The sequence below is a fragment of the Lathyrus oleraceus genome, chromosome 5 (genome assembly GCF_024323335.1).
Source record: "Lathyrus oleraceus cultivar Zhongwan6 chromosome 5, CAAS_Psat_ZW6_1.0, whole genome shotgun sequence".
Lineage (NCBI taxonomy): Eukaryota > Viridiplantae > Streptophyta > Magnoliopsida > Fabales > Fabaceae > Lathyrus > Lathyrus oleraceus.
In genome coordinates this window covers 616826924-616843876 of record NC_066583.1, presented here as the reverse complement: position 1 = coordinate 616843876, position 16953 = coordinate 616826924, and positions in this window count along the sequence as shown.

The following is a 16953-nucleotide window of genomic DNA, read 5'->3' as shown; positions in this document are numbered from 1 at the left end:
GGTTGTCCGGTCACCAATTTTTCAGATATAATGGTGGCTGGGGAGAGGATAGAGAGCTGGCTGAAGCTTGGAAAGATACAGGGTAATGCTTCATCTTCAGGGTCGAAGAAGCCTTTTGGGAATGGTCAGAGAAAGAAGGAGGGTGATACCAGCGCAGTCTATACTCAACGAGGACCCAGTAGGGATCGTTACTTCCAGCACACTGCTGCAGTAACTATTCCTGCTGACAATCAAAATCAACCTGCTCAGCAGCAACAGCAGCCACCTCAACAACAGAGACAACCGTTTCAGCAGAGGCCTCAGAGGGCTGGTTATCAGGTCAGGGGGAGAATGAACGACCGTCAGTTTGACAAGCCACCAGTGACTTACTCTTTTTTGCTGAAGAAGTTGATGGATTTGGGGCTGGTACAACTCAGAACTTTGGCACCTTTGAGACCTGATCAGAGGCCAGCCAACTATGATGAAAATGCCAAATGCGAATTCCATTCGAGTGCTCCCAGACATAACGTAGAGAACTGCAAAGCTTTTAAGCACGTAGTTCAAGATCTGGTGGATTCAAAGGCAATCAACTTCGCACCATCTCCCAATGTTAATGCTAATCCCATGCCCACGCATGGTCAAAGGGGGGTGAATGCCATCTCTGGAGAGAATAAAGTTGGGCTGTCTACTGTTGATCAGTTGAAGACTCCTCTGGCTGAGGTGAAGAGGCATTTGTTGATGAATGGGGTCAACCCGGGCTGTGGTATCGATTGTGATGAGTGCCTTGTTGTTCAGAATGGGTGTGGTTTGTTGAGGAAGACTGTCCAGGGTCTGATGGACAATGGAATTATATTGATTGAGAAGAAGGCTGATGAGGGAAAAGATGAGGTCTCCACCATAACAATATACTTTGATCCGGTGGATTTGTCTACTCTCGCTGAAGCGGCTCCAGTTACCATCACGGTACCTGGACCGATTCCATATGACAAAGATGATGCCGTGCCTTGGCATTATGGTGGAGAAGTGTACTGTAATGGGGAGAAGATAGATGACCAGACTGCAAGTGAAACCAATATTTCAAAGGTGGATAATGCCGGTACCAGCGGTTTCACTCGCAGTGGCAGATTGTTTGCTCCGGATGCCTTGAGGGGAGGGGAAGGAGAAAAAGAGAAAAAAGAAAAGGCTGAGGCTTTAGCCAGGGCAAAAGGAAAAGCTGTGGTGAATGAGGGTACTCCAGTAGTGACACCGGCGCCGTTTGGGTCGGATGAAAAACTTGATGATGATGCAGAGGAATTCTTGAGAATCATCAAGAAGTCAGAGTACAAATTGGTTGACCATCTGCAGCAGACTCCTTCCAAAATTTCGATTCTATCGTTGCTGTTGAGCTCTGAGGGGCATAGGGAGGCTTTGCTGAAAATATTGAAGAAGGCCTATGTTCCTCAAGAGATAACCATTAACTAGTTGGAGACGGTCGTGTCTAACGTGCATGCCAGCCATGGGCTGGGTTTTACAGACATGGATCTAACTGTGGATGGGAGGAATCATAATCGGGCACTACACATTGCAATGGAATGTAAAGGAGCCGTGCTTTCGCATGTGCTGGTTGATACCGGCTCCTCATTGAATGTGTTGCCGAAGAAGGCTCTGGCAAAGCTGAACTGTGACGGGCTTATTCTGACTCCGACTGATTTGATTGTGCGGGCTTTCGATGGGTCGAAGCGGGCTGTATTTGGAGAGGTTGAGCTGCCAGTGAAGATAGGCCCAGAGGTGTTCAAGTCGACATTCTATGTCATGGATATTCAGCCGGCATACAGTTGCTTGTTGGGTAGGCCGTGGATTCATGCTGCTGGGGCAGTGACCTCGACTTTGCACCAGAAGTTGAAGTACATCTGGGAGGGCCAAGTCGTCACTGTGTGCGGAGAGGAGGACATCTTTGTCAGCCACCTGTCCTCGTTTAAATATGTGGAGATGGACGGCGAGATCTGGGAAACGCCAAGTCAAGCGTTTGAAACCGTTAAGGTGGAGAATGCTCTTTTTGCTAGGGAGGAAGAGAAACCGTCCATTGCTTCGTACAAGCAGGCCGCCGAGGTGGTGAAGAATGGAGAGGCTCCTGGTTGGGGCAGAATGATGGATATCTCTACAAAGAAAGATCGCTTTGGAGTGGGGTACCAGCCGGGCCGAGGCTCAGGGCAAGGCAGAGGACGTCGTACGTCAGTAACCTTCACTAGTGCCGGAATGATGGATCCGGATCACATCTGCATGACGGGTGACGACGCTGACAGCGATTGTGATATGGACCGGTGGATAAAGCCGTGCGCACCAGGGATGGGAATCCAGAACTGGAAGGCTGAAAAGATCATCCGGGTCACTCTGCTGGAAGAGTAATATTTTCCTGTTTTTGATTTTATATGCATGAAAGCTATACGTGTTGCCCGACACGTAATGGTTCATTGTAAGGGCCACCTCATGTTCATATTTGCAAATTCGCATCATTAATAAAAGGGTGTTTTTCAATTAAAAGCGGTGTTCCCTGTTTTTCATTTATTTTTGCAGTTTAAAAATAAAAACAAAATAAAAATGGCAATGTTTTCATTTTTTCTTTTTGTCGCTTTGTCTCACACCGGTTCTAAAGCAATGCATGAATCAACATTCATGCAGATGCGATATCTCTCCGGATCTCATTGATAACAATCCTGTTACACCCTTGTATGACTTCGACAATCCAATCTATCTTGCTGAAGAAGAAGACGAAGAAGATTGTGAACTGCCAGGGGAATTAGCCAGGTTGTTGAAACAAGAGGAGAAGGTGATTCAGCCGCACGAAGAGCCGATTGAGGTGGTGAATCTGGGTACCGACGAGGTCAAGAAAGAGGTGAAAATCGGGGCTGCTTTGGAGGAAAGTGTCAAGAGCAGATTGGTAGTGTTGTTGAAAGAGTATGTCGACATCTTTGCCTGGTCTTATCAAGATATGCCAGGGTTGGATACTGATATTGTTGTGCACAAGCTACCGTTGAGAACAGATTGTCCTCCAGTGAAACAGAAGTTGCGCAGAACTCGACCTGACATGGCAATGAAAATCAAGGAAGAAGTGCAGAAGCAGTGGGATGCTGGTTTCCTTGCTGTCACTAATTATCCGCCATGGGTCGCGAATATTGTGCCAGTCCCGAAGAAAGATGGGAAAGTGAGAATGTGTGTGGACTACCGGGATCTGAATAGAGCTAGTCCGAAGGATGATTTTCCACTACCTCACATTGATGTGTTGGTAGACAATACGACTCAATTCTCGGTGTTTTCCTTCATGGATGGATTTTCTGGCTATAATCAAATCAAAACGTCACCAGATGATATGGAGAAAACAACGTTCATTACACCGTGGGGTACCTTTTGTTACAAGGTGATGCCATTTGGTCTCAAGAACGCCGGTGCTACTTATCAGAGGGCCATGGTGACTTTGTTTCATGATATGATTCATCATGAAATTGAATGCTATGTTGATGACATGATAGCAAAGTCCCAGACAGAAGAGGGGCATTTGGTAGATCTGGCCAAGTTGTTTGACCGGCTGAGACAGTTCAGACTGAGGTTGAATCCGAACAAGTGCACGTTCGGAGTGCGGTCCGGAAAATTGTTGGGGTTCATTGTAAGTGAAAAAGGAATTGAAGTTGATCCTGCGAAAGTAAAAGCAATAAGAGAAATGCCTGAACCAAGAACGGAGAAGGAGGTTCGTGGTTTCTTAGGTAGATTGAACTACATTTCACGGTTCATATCTCACCTAACAGCCACGTGTGAACCAATATTCAAGTTGTTGAGAAAAGATCAAACGGTCAGGTGGAATAATGATTGCCAAGCGGCATTTGAAAAGATAAAAGAATATTTGCAGGAGCCTCCGATTCTGATGCCTCCTGTGGAGGGAAGACCGTTAATTCTGTACCTGACAGTCCTCGAGGGGTCTATGGGGTGTGTATTGGGGCAGCATGACGAGTCTGGTCGAAAAGAGTATGCCATATACTACCTTAGCAAAAAGTTTACCGACTGTGAAACAAGATATTCACTGCTCGAGAAAACTTGCTGTGCTTTGGTCTGGGCTGCTCGCCGACTAAGGCAGTACATGCTGGTTCATACCACTTTATTGATTTCCAAGATGGATCCAATCAAGTACATTTTCGAAAGGCCAGCATTGACCGGACGGGTTGCGAGGTGGCAAATGATTTTGACGGAATATGATATACAGTATACCTCTCAGAAGGCGATCAAGGGGAGTGTATTGTCTGATTACCTCGCCCAACAACCCATTGATGATTATCAACCGATGAAGTTTGAATTCCCTGATGAGGACATCATGTTTCTCAAATCGAAAGATTGTGAGGAACCAATCCCGGAGGAGGGGCCTGACCCTGAATCCGAATGGATTCTGATGTTTGATGGGGCCGTTAACGTGAATGGAAGCGGTGTTGGTGCTGTTTTGGTTACGCCGAAAGGATCCCACATTCCTTTTGCTGCCCGGCTAACATTTGAGTGCACCAACAACGTGGCTGAATACGAAGCGTGCATATTGGGGATTGAGGAGGCGATTGATTTGAGAATCAAGAACCTTGTCATATATGGAGATTCAGCTCTGGTGATAAATCAGGTTAATTGAAAATGGTATACGCATCAGTCTCATTTAGTGCCATATCGGGATTATACGAGGAGACTGTTGACGTTTTTCACCAAGGTGAAGTTGCATCATGTGCCCAGAGAGGAGAACCCTTTGGCAGATGCTTTGGCTACTCTGGCTGCCTTGATTAAGGTGCAGTGGTAGAATCAATTCCCCAGTGTTGAAGTAGGTCGTCTGGATAGACCGGCTTATGTGTTTGCTGTTGATACAACATCTGATGATGAGAAGCCGTGGTATTACGATATCAAGCGCTATCTGGAGACTCAAGAGTATCCTGAGGGAGCATCGAAAAAGGACCGAAAGACTCTGCGGAGGTTGGCCATGGTGTTTTACCTAAATAAGGATGGGGTTTTGTATAAGAGGAATTTTGATTGGGTCTTGCTCCGATGTGTTGACGATAGAGAAGCAAGCCAATTGATGAAAGAGGTTCACGAAGGATCGTTCGGTACCCATGCCAGTGGGAATGCGATGGTAAAGAAGCTGCTAAGGGCAGGTTATTATTGGATGACAATGGAGGCCCAATGTTTTAATTTTGTGCGGAAGTGTCATAAATGCCAGATTTATGCTGACAAGGTGCACGTGCCTCCAAATCCGTTGAGCTTAATGTCGTCTCCATGGCCGTTTGCTATGTGGGGCATTGATATGATCGGAAAGATTGAGCCTACGGCTTCGAATGGGCATCGGTTCATATTGGTGGCTATTGAATACTTCACCAAGTGGGTGGAAGCAGCCTCTTATAGGAACGTGACGAAACAGGTCGTTGCCAGGTTTCTCAAGAGAGACATCATTTGCAGATATGGGGTTCCCGAGAGAATCATTACTGATAATGGTTCTAATTTGAACAATAAGATGATGGCAGAACTGTGCCGGGAATTCAAGATTGAGCATCACAATTCTTCTCCCTATCGTCCGAAGATGAATGGGGCGGTTGAGGCAGCCAACAAGAATATAAAGAAGATTGTGCAGAAAATGGTGGTAACCTACAAAGACTGGCATGAGATGTTGCCGTTTGCATTGCATGGGTACAGAACGTCGGTGCGTACGTCTACTGGGGCAACTCCTTTCTCATTGGTATATGGAATGGAGGCTGTATTACCTGTTGAGGTTCAGATTCCCTCTTTGAGAGTCCTGGTGGACGTGAAATTGCAAGAGGCTGAATGGGTAAGGACCCGGTATGAAGAGTTGAGCCTAATTGAAGAAAAGAGGCTAGCATATATCTGTCATGGGCAGTTATACCGGCAACGGGTGAAGCGTGCTTTTGACAGAAAGGTACGACCTCGGGTATATCACGTGGGTGATATGGTGCTGAAAAGGATCCTTCCTCCTCAAAACGATCGAAGGGGCAAATGGACACCTAATTATGAAGGTCCATTCGTGGTCAAGAAGGTCTTCTCTGGCGGAGCCTTGTTGTTGACGACCATGGATGGCGAAGATTTTCCATCCCCTGTGAATGCGGACGCAGTTAAAAAATACTTCGTATAAAGAGACCCGCTGGACGAAAAGAATAAAACAGTCCAGGCAAAAATGGGCATCCCGGCGAACCAAAAACAGAAAGAAAGGTTCGGGCAAAAATTAGGGATAAAAAGAAAAATTTGTACACCCGGCAAGTCGAAAACCTGTGAAGGCGACTTGGGCAAAAATGCGTATCCCGGTGGATTGAAAACCCGAAAGGGCGGTCCAGGCAAAAGAGGGATTGAAACGAACAACTGCGTCTAGCATGATCGTTTGCGCTTTGGTTAAAGCATCATGGATAATACCTGGTGGGGATCAATCTGAAACGTCTTATTCAGAAGGCAGAAAGCATGGAGAGTCTGAGGACATATGGGGTGTGTCATACCCCAAAATTTGCTCATTAATATTTCAAGACATTTTTTCAGGGCACTCCGACTCATTTTTATGACACTGATCTCAAAGGAACAAAGGCCCAACTCACGAATGGCCCAATCCAGAAAATGGCCCAAACTGGCCTGTTCGCTACGCGTTCGCTACACGCTCGCCTAGCGAACGTTCGCTACACGTTCGCTACACGCTCGCCTAGCGAACGTTCGCTACACGTTCGCTACACGCTCGCCTAGCGAACGTTCGCTACACGTTCGCTACACGCTCGCCTAGCGAAGCTGACAGACAACAGAAAATTTCGGGCTTCATTCTGAGCCCATTAGGTCATGAAAAAGAGCATTATAAATACCAGCACTTCAGTAATGAAAAGGGGAGAACGAAAAAGGACGAAAGGAGAACCCTAGCAAGCAAACCCTCGCGCTCACAGACGGAAAACCCTGGAAGCTAACCCTGAGAATTCCGAGAAACCCTGAAGGAAAAGCCGGCGGCAGCAAGGTCACTTCCGCTCAATTCGATCCGGTCGGCCAATTCAAGGTTACAATTGCTATTACTACCTTATGTTCTTAATTTGCATATGGCATTATGATTAAATTTATGAAAATATCTTAAGTTTGTCATGTGAATTGTAGTGTGCACTTGAATACCTTAAATGATTAACCATATAATTGCTGTAATGAAAGCCATAAGGCATAAAATTGGTTGAAATTGTACTGATATCAAAACCAGAATCCGCAGTCGCTCGCTAGCACGTCGCTAAGCGAGCATGAAGCGAGTATTCGCTAAGCCTTCGCTAGGCGAGGCAGGCGCGAACCTGACAGTAGCCGACTTTTCTATTCTGATTTTTCACTCATGTTTTATCATAGCCAGGCATTGTTTATCTGATCATATTACTGTTGTGATTTCTTTTGCGGTGTAATCCTCGATTGCACCCTGATTTGGTATTCTAACCCGTTTGCTGAATGTTGCAAAGGTTCACACACCCCAGGAAAAGATTGTTGTTTAGGTCTTCCACTTTATTTGTGGGATACCCTTGTGAAGAGCTGCCCTAAATTGCTTAATTAATTTTAATGTATTAATTTTAATGTATTATTTTTAATGTATTGATTTTAATGTGGAGATTCACCCTAATTACCTAATTAACTTTAAAACATGGCCTCTAAATATGTGATCTTGGACCTCTCTTTTGCCCTACGGTATTACGGTATAACGGTCATGTCCCGCGAATGTAGGGATACACTTAGCAACGACCCTTCGGTTAAATCATCATAAAATAAATCATGGTCCCTCGGATGTTGCCTTCGAAAATACGATTTTGTCCCTCGATGACCCTTCGGTGTAGCCTACGGTTAAATGATGATCGTCCCTTCGAATGCTAAGGTATCCTTACAACTGTTGCCTTCAATGACCTATCGATGACCCTACGATGACCCTTTTACATCCAAAGGATAAAACTACTTACTTCTCAATAGTAAGGACAGTTTTACCCTCATAAGGATAGGAAACGTTCATAACGACCTTAGGAAGGTATAACTCTCAATTGCTGGATCATAACCTAAAACATTTTCCACCCCTCACACTTTGCAAATCCTAGAAAATCACCACTTGGTATACGTTCATACTAGAATCATTACCAAGTTACATTTTTCTAAACCGTTTTCAAAATCAAGCGAGATAAATACTTTGTATACATTCATACGAGAATCATTACAAAGTTAAACTCTCTTTTCGAAACATTTTTAACAATTCACCAACACTTTTCAAACAAAAATATAAGTGATCCAGCAATTAAGAGCCCATGGATAACCATGGATATAAAGGGTGCTAATACCTTCCCTTTGTATAATGTACCTCCCGAACCCAAAATCTATTGAGGTCTTTCCTGTTCTTTTCCACCTTTCCTTATTGGATAAAAGAAAAGTCGGTGGCGACTCTTGCTATCCGCGACATTGCGATAAAAAGCAAAACACACCAAGTCAGTTCACCGTATGACAGAACTGGCGACTCTGCTGGGGATTTACAAAGAGAGGTCACCTTAAAAATCATTTATGTTTTAAACTGTTCCTTCTTTTGAGGGTATTTTATGCTTGAGTGAAAGATCCTACACCCGGATCTAGTGTACCTTAGGTAAGTAGCAATAGATCATCGCGACTATCCGGCGTATACTGGAATGGTTAAAATGATGGCTACGGTTAATGCGACACTTTGGATGTCCTGATGTTCCTCATGTTTACTTGAGGAAAAATTTGGCATTCGCGTGGTGTCATCAAAGCATTAACCAGACCTTTAGAACCCTAATTGACTCATCCTAGCCATTAGAAAGTAGTGAGATAACTGACTTCGGTTCCGACTGGGGTTGGTTGAGACTCGATACTACACTCTTTGAGATTGGACTTTAGGGAAGCTTTGGTCAACCACTTGGCGTTGCACTGAAGTGGACTTAAAGAAAGGTCGATGATCTGAGATCCTTCTAGAACCCGGTTACTATTCTAGGACAGGTTGAACCAACCAAACTTCAGTGGGGAGGGTACTTACCTATGGAACTCATGCAAGCCTTAAAACTTAGGAATGATGGTTGTGTGACTTGCTTGTGCTTGTTATTTACTTAACATCATAACATCATAACATCATCATAACATCATGGCATTGAACTAACCATTTCGAGGACTTAGGGATTTAACTTTGCTCTATTTTGTAAAAAAAAAAAAAAAAAAAAAAAAAGTTAGATTCCAAAAGTCCTTGAAAACATTTCATACATTGCATAGCATAACATTGCATAACAGGTACTCTAAAGGGATCAAGGTTCTCACGGTTTTCCTGCAAACAGAAAAATGGACCTCGGACCGACTATCAAAGATCTCCATGCTCAGAATGCTCAACTCCAGGAGATGATCTTGAACTTATCCAAGGGGCAGGAAGAACTGAAGGCTCTCTTGCTCGAGAAGAAAAAAGACAAGAAATCTGTGAGGCACATTAACCCGAGAAGAAGGCAGTTTACGAAGATCAATATGACTTTAGCACAAGCACTGCAGGGTATGCTAAAAGCAAATTTAATTACCCTCAGAGATCCTCCTGCAAGACCCAACACTACTTCTCCTAGTTATAATCCCAACGCCAGGTGTGCGTATCACTCCGATAGCCTCGGGCATAATACAAACGATTGTTGGTCGTTGAAGAATAAAATTCAGGATATGATCGACGCCGGAGCATTTGAGTTGGACCCGCCTGAGACTCCTAATGTCATCACTGCTCCTCTGCCTGATCATGACAAAACTCTTAATGCTATAGAGGATGCTGACAGCGATTGCGACCTGGATAGCTGGGTCTACCCAACAATTGGTGACGGACTCAATAATTGGAAGGCTGAAGACACTATCCCGATTTCCTTTAGTCGGGAGTAATTGTTATTGCTATTTTAGTATTTCAAAAGCATTGTGTCTATACCCGGGGCATAATAGCTAATTTTAAGGGTTTGTCATAAGCATATTCATATTCAATAAATCAATGGACTTTTTGCATTCAAATATTGCGCTCTTTATCTTTCCTGTCATTTTTCAAACAAGCTATGTTTTCTGGCACACACTCACGTAACAAATTGCAGATCCATAGCCACTCTGGATCCTGTTGATAATAATTCTGCTACTGTTCATTATGACTTTGAAAATCCGATCTACCAAGCCGAGGATGGAAGCGAGGAAGATTGTGAAGTCCCTGGAGAACTTGCCCGACTGTTACTACAAAAGGAAAAGACCATACAACCGCAAGAGGAATCAATTGAAATTACAAATCTGGGTACTGAAATAGACAAGAAAGAAGTCAGAGGTTTCTTGGGGCACTCGAATTACATTGCCCGATTCATTCCACACTTGACTGCTACCTGCAAACCCATCTTCAAATTACTAAAAAAGAAAAATCAAGAGATGGTATGGAATGATGAAGGACAAAATCAGGAAGTATCTCCAAGAACCTCCAATTCTGATACCACCAGTTGAAGAAAGACCTCTCATCATGTATTTGACCGTGTTAGAAAATTCAATGAGGTGTGTTGGGGCAACATGACGAGTCTGGTCGAAAAGGGCATGCCATATACTGCCTTGGCAAAAGGTACCGACTGTGAAACAAGATACTCACAGCTCGAGAAAGCTTGTTGTGCTTTGGCTTGGGCTGCTCGCCGACTAAGATAGTATATGTTGAATCATACCACTTTATTGGCTTCTAAGGTGGATTCTATCAAATATCTATTTGAGAAATCTGCTGTCTCCTGAAAGAGTTATCACTGACAATGGTACTAATTTGAACAACAAGATGATTACTGAACTCTGCACGCAGTTCAAAATAAAACACCATAACTCTTATCCGTACCGGCCAAAGATGAACAGCACCGTGGAGGCTGCTAACAATGTCCAGAAGCTCATACAAAAGATAGCAGTAACATACAAAGACTGGCATGAGATGTTACCATTCGCTCTCCACGGTTATCGCACTTCAGTGCGCACTTCGACAGGGGCAACTCCGTTCTCTTTAGTTATGGAATGGAAGCCATCTTACCAGTGGAAGTTCAGATTCCCTCTCTAAGAATCATGAAAGAGGCGGGCTTAGATGAAGAGGAACGGATTCAGACTCGACTCGATCAGATAAATTTGATTGAAGATACTCGCGGCTGTTTGTCATAGGCAGATATATCAGAAGCGCATGACCCAGGCATTCAACAAAAGGTTAAGAGACGAGTGTACCAAATCGGCAACTTGGCAATAAAGCGTATCATTCTACCACAAGGCGATCCCGGAGGCAAATGGACTCCCACATACGAAGGGCCATTTGTAGTTAAGAAGGTATTCTCTGGTGGAGCCATGATGCTTGCTACAATGGATGGCGAAGAGTTCCCGCATCCTGTGAACGCTGACATAGTTAAAAAATACTACGCATAAAAGAGACCCGCTAGGTCGACGTATCTAGGCAAAAGTAAGGGCATCCCGGCGAACCAAAAGGGTTCGGGCAAAAATTAGGGATAAACATATACAAATGTACACCCGGTAAGTCGAAAACCTGGAAAGGCGACTTGGGCAAAAAAGGGTATCCTGGTGGACTGAAAACCCGAAAAGGCGGTCCAGGCAAAAATTAGGGATTAAAGCGTAAGACTATGTCCCGTTCTCAGTCAGCTTCAACCAAGTTCCAAGGACTGAACAAGCCAATCACTTCTATCCGACAACAGGAGATGAGACGCTTGAAGACATAATGACAGTAGTGGAATTAAAATCAATAGGACTTTTTTTGCATAGCTTTCTCTTTGTTTTTTTTGACGATTTCCTCCTACTAGGATTTCTGTCTCCTTGTACACAAATTGCCTGTTTACAGGCCCTCTTTCAAAATCAATACAAGTTTATTTCTAAATAAATGATTTCGTTTTTACTTTTCTGTTTTGTTTGCGTAAACGTCCATTGATTTAATTTGAATTGATTTATGCATTTGAATATGATCAATGTTTACCAAAAATGCCTAGAATGGTAATAGCAATTACTACACGACTTCAGGATCGAGGAGAAGGTCTAACCATGCTTCCCAATGAATCCGTTGCTAATTCGATTCCCCGGCAACGCCAGTTATTCCCCAGAAGAAATTGGCGTTACTAGACAAATGGGTCATCTCTTCCACCCCTAGCCAGGCTTCTGTCGAATACTTCTGCCATCAGATAAAAGTCAAATACCCCTAGCTAAGGAAGGGTCACCAATACAAATATCTCCGACCAGAAGACTGAGATTTATTTCCCTAGTAGAGTCCTCAGGAAGAACTTTTCAGATGCATAATTCATTCATTACATCATTTCACAGCATACGCATGCATACATCGTTTGCAGTTATTTTCGAAAGCATAAAACATCTCATGCATCATGACATGGCATGAAGCTAACTTTATTTTTCAGGTTAATTATCTTCCTGATACAGTCAAAATGGAGAGCCATTCAGACGGACATCTTCATCGATTACGTTCAGATTCAAATACATCTTTCAGATACACTCCATGTCAACATTCATTCTGACATCCTCCTAACGATGGCATCTATAAGCTCATCCCAGACATTTATTGCAAATACAACATATACAAATACTATCAGATATAGCCTAGCATACGGTTCATTCTGATTCAGCTCAACATATGACTCTTTCAACTCAGATGCGATCTAACGTACGATCCATTCCGACCTTCAACAACTCCAATACGGTCTAGCATACGACCCATTTGGACCTTCAAGGCCTCAAATGCTACCTAGCGTACGGTACATTCTGAAGTGTAGTCTGGCGTATGACTACCCCCTTCATCATCAGGTACAGCCTAACGGACGGCTCAGTCTACAACTCAGATACGATCTAGCATACGATCCATTCTGATCCTTCACCCCCAGTAACGATACAGCCTAACGGACGGCTCGTTCCGCAACTCAGATACGATCTAGCGTACGATCCATTCTGATCCTTTATCCCCAGCATATTACTCCTCCAACAATACGGTCTAGCGTACGACCCATTCGGATCTTCATTCCTCAGATACTACCTAGCGTACGGTACATCCCGAGGTGTAGTCTAGCGTACGACTACTTTTCATCAGATACAGCCTAACAGACGGCCCATTCTGCAACTCAGATACGATCTAGCGTATGATCCATTCTGATCTGTTATCCCCAGCGGCGTATGACCCATTCTAACTCCCCAGTGAAGTCGACGGCCTAATGAATGACTCACTATACGGTCTAGCGTATGACCCAGTGACACCCATGACTTCAGATATCTTCTAACGTACGACGTACTCTGAAGCTCTCATCATCAAACTTCCTAGATGGCATCTTTAAGCCCATCTCCATCAAGACTAACTACTTGACAAGTGCAAATTTTTGGGGCATTCTAAGTGTTCAATAATCTTCCACCTCCAGACCACGAATGGTGCACATATCATTCTACTCTCTCGGTTCAAGAATATTGAACAGGGGCAGCTGTCATACCCCAAAATTTGCTCATTAATATTTCAAGACATTTTTTCAGGGCACTCTGACTCATTTTTATGACACTGATCTCAAAGGAACAAAGGCCCAGCTCACGAATGGCCCAATCCAGAAAATGGCCCAAACTGGCCTGTTCGCTACGCGTTCGCTACACGCTCGCCTAGCGAACGTTCGCTACACGTTCGCTACACGCTCGCCTAGCGAACGTTCGCTACACGTTCGCTACACGCTCGCCTAGCGAAGCTGACAGACAACAGAAAATTTCGGGCTTCATTCTGAGCCCATTAGGTCATGAAAAAGAGCATTATAAATACCAGCACTTCAGTAATGAAAAGGGGAGAACGAAAAAGGACGAAAGGAGAACCCTAGCAAGCAAACCCTCGCGCTCACAGACGGAAAACCCTGGAAGCTAACCCTGAGAATTCCGAGAAACCCTGAAGGAAAAGCCGGCGGCAGCAAGGTCACTTCCGCTCAATTCGATCCGGTCGGCCAATTCAAGGTTACAATTGCTATTACTACCTTATGTTCTTAATTTGCATATGGCATTATGATTAAATTTATGAAAATATCTTAAGTTTGTCATGTGAATTGTAGTGTGCACTTGAATACCTTAAATGATTAACCATATAATTGCTGTAATGAAAGCCATAAGGCATAAAATTGGTTGAAATTGTACTGATATCAAAACCAGAATCCGCAGTCGCTCGCTAGCACGTCGCTAAGCGAGCATGAAGCGAGTATTCGCTAAGCCTTCGCTAGGCGAGGCAGGCGCGAACCTGACAGTAGCCGACTTTTCTATTCTGATTTTTCACTCATGTTTTATCATAGCCAGGCATTGTTTATCTGATCATATTACTGTTGTGATTTCTTTTGCGGTGTAATCCTCGATTGCACCCTGATTTGGTATTCTAACCCGTTTGCTGAATGTTGCAAAGGTTCACACACCCCAGGAAAAGATTGTTGTTTAGGTCTTCCACTTTATTTGTGGGATACCCTTGTGAAGAGCTGCCCTAAATTGCTTAATTAATTTTAATGTATTAATTTTAATGTATTATTTTTAATGTATTGATTTTAATGTGGAGATTCACCCTAATTACCTAATTAACTTTAAAACATGGCCTCTAAATATGTGATCTTGGACCTCTCTTTTGCCCTACGGTATTACGGTATAACGGTCATGTCCCGCGAATGTAGGGATACACTTAGCAACGACCCTTCGGTTAAATCATCATAAAATAAATCATGGTCCCTCGGATGTTGCCTTCGAAAATACGATTTTGTCCCTCGATGACCCTTCGGTGTAGCCTACGGTTAAATGATGATCGTTCCTTCGAATGCTAAGGTATCCTTACAACTGTTGCCTTCAATGACCTATCGATGACCCTACGATGACCCTTTTACATCCAAAGGATAAAACTACTTACTTCTCAATAGTAAGGACAGTTTTACCCTCATAAGGATAGGAAACGTTCATAACGACCTTAGGAAGGTATAACTCTCAATTGCTGGATCATAACCTAAAACATTTTCCACCCCTCACACTTTGCAAATCCTAGAAAATCACCACTTGGTATACGTTCATACTAGAATCATTACCAAGTTACATTTTTCTAAACCGTTTTCAAAATCAAGCGAGATAAATACTTTGTATACATTCATACGAGAATCATTACAAAGTTAAACTCTCTTTTCGAAACATTTTTAACAATTCACCAACACTTTTCAAACAAAAATATAAGTGATCCAGCAATTAAGAGCCCATGGATAACCATGGATACAAAGGGTGCTAATACCTTCCCTTTGTATAATGTACCTCCCGAACCCAAAATCTATTGAGGTCTTTCCTGTTCTTTTCCACCTTTCCTTATTGGATAAAAGAAAAGTCGGTGGCGACTCTTGCTATCCGCGACATTGCGATAAAAAGCAAAACACACCAAGTCAGTTCACCGTATGACAGGGTGTAACCGAGTTGGAACTCGATGAGATCACGAGTTTCACATTGCCATTAGGATAGATTTTTCCTTTTGTGCGCAATTACCTCTTTTCAGGAGTTGCTTCCTTTGTATTGCTCAATTTGAGCCACACACTTTTCAATCAATAAAATGCATATTCAGTCAAATAATTCTTGTTTTTGTTTTTCATTACCGCTTTGATTGCAAAAACATCCGATTATTTTTGACAAAGAATCTTGCATTTTTAAGACATACAGGTCCCTTCCAATGCATGCTTATAAGATTGAAAACTTGAAATCTTATTCGGAAGGTTGAGTGACCTAAGTGTTGAAATCTTGACACGCCTGGGGCATGGTTTTATCTAACGATCTCTTTTGCAGGTGCTGTTAGATATTTTCACTCGCTTGCAGGTTGTGGTGGAAGCTGTTGAAAAGAAATCCCCATGGAGTCCAATCAGGGACGAGGGACGATGAAGAGACGTTGAGACGTACGACGATCTTTGATATTAATCAAGAAGACTCTTCAAAATCGGAAGATTGGAAAGTCTGTAGAAATTCCCCACAGTGTCCGATCAGGGACGAATGAATATGAAGGGATGACGAGAAGACGCCAAGAGACGTCCGACGACCCTTGGAATTAATCAAGAAGACTCTTCAAAGTCGGAAAATTGAAAAGTCTGTATGAATCCCAGGAGTTCGCTCTCCGTCGGGCGCGGAGCGATTGGGAGTACAAGATGATGGAGCAGAAAAGGTCCAGACGAGTCTGGGAGTTCTCAAAAGTGGAAAGCTGATACGAGATTGGGAGGTGGATACCATGGTTCGATGAGTCGACGGATGTTCTGTACCAACTTTTCTCATTTCCCCAGCTATATCCCCAAGCAGAGTTGTGGGGGCTAACTCCCTAGCAGATCTAAGGTTTGTGGATCCCCTAGCTGAGTCAGGATGGTTATCCCCGGCAGGGTTAAAACGATGTTTCCTCAGCAGCCAGGCCTGAAGGTTGCTATTCCCCGAGTGAAGCGGGTTTCAATGAAATATATCTCCAGCAGTGTATCCTATGTGTGGATTGGAGGGGTCGTCCCCAGCGGAGTAGCATTCGTTTCCCCTAGCAGGGTCAGGATGGTTATCCCCAGCAGGTGTCAGATCGATGCTTCCCCAGTAGCCAGGCCTGGAGGTTGCTGTTTCTCCAGCAAGGCTATTTGTGAGCATTTCCCCGGTGAAGTCGACAGGTATCTGTGAGGGTTCTCCAAGCAGAGTCGGGATTGACATCCCTAGCAAGTCGAAGACTGTTGTATCCCCACAGAGAGTGTTGGTGGTTCTTATCCACAGCAGTTTCCCGAGCGGATTGGGTGCAAAGAAGGTTCTTCCCCAGCAAGGGTTACCTTTTCCAGCAGCAGCAGTGCTATTCCCCAGCGGGGTGGAGATCGGAGTATTGACGAGTTCCTCAACGGAGTGTCTCGTGCTCCCCAGTAGAATCCCTTGAGGGGGATGCTTTTTATGCATTCATCATGTAGAATAAGCATAGCATGTTGCATGGAA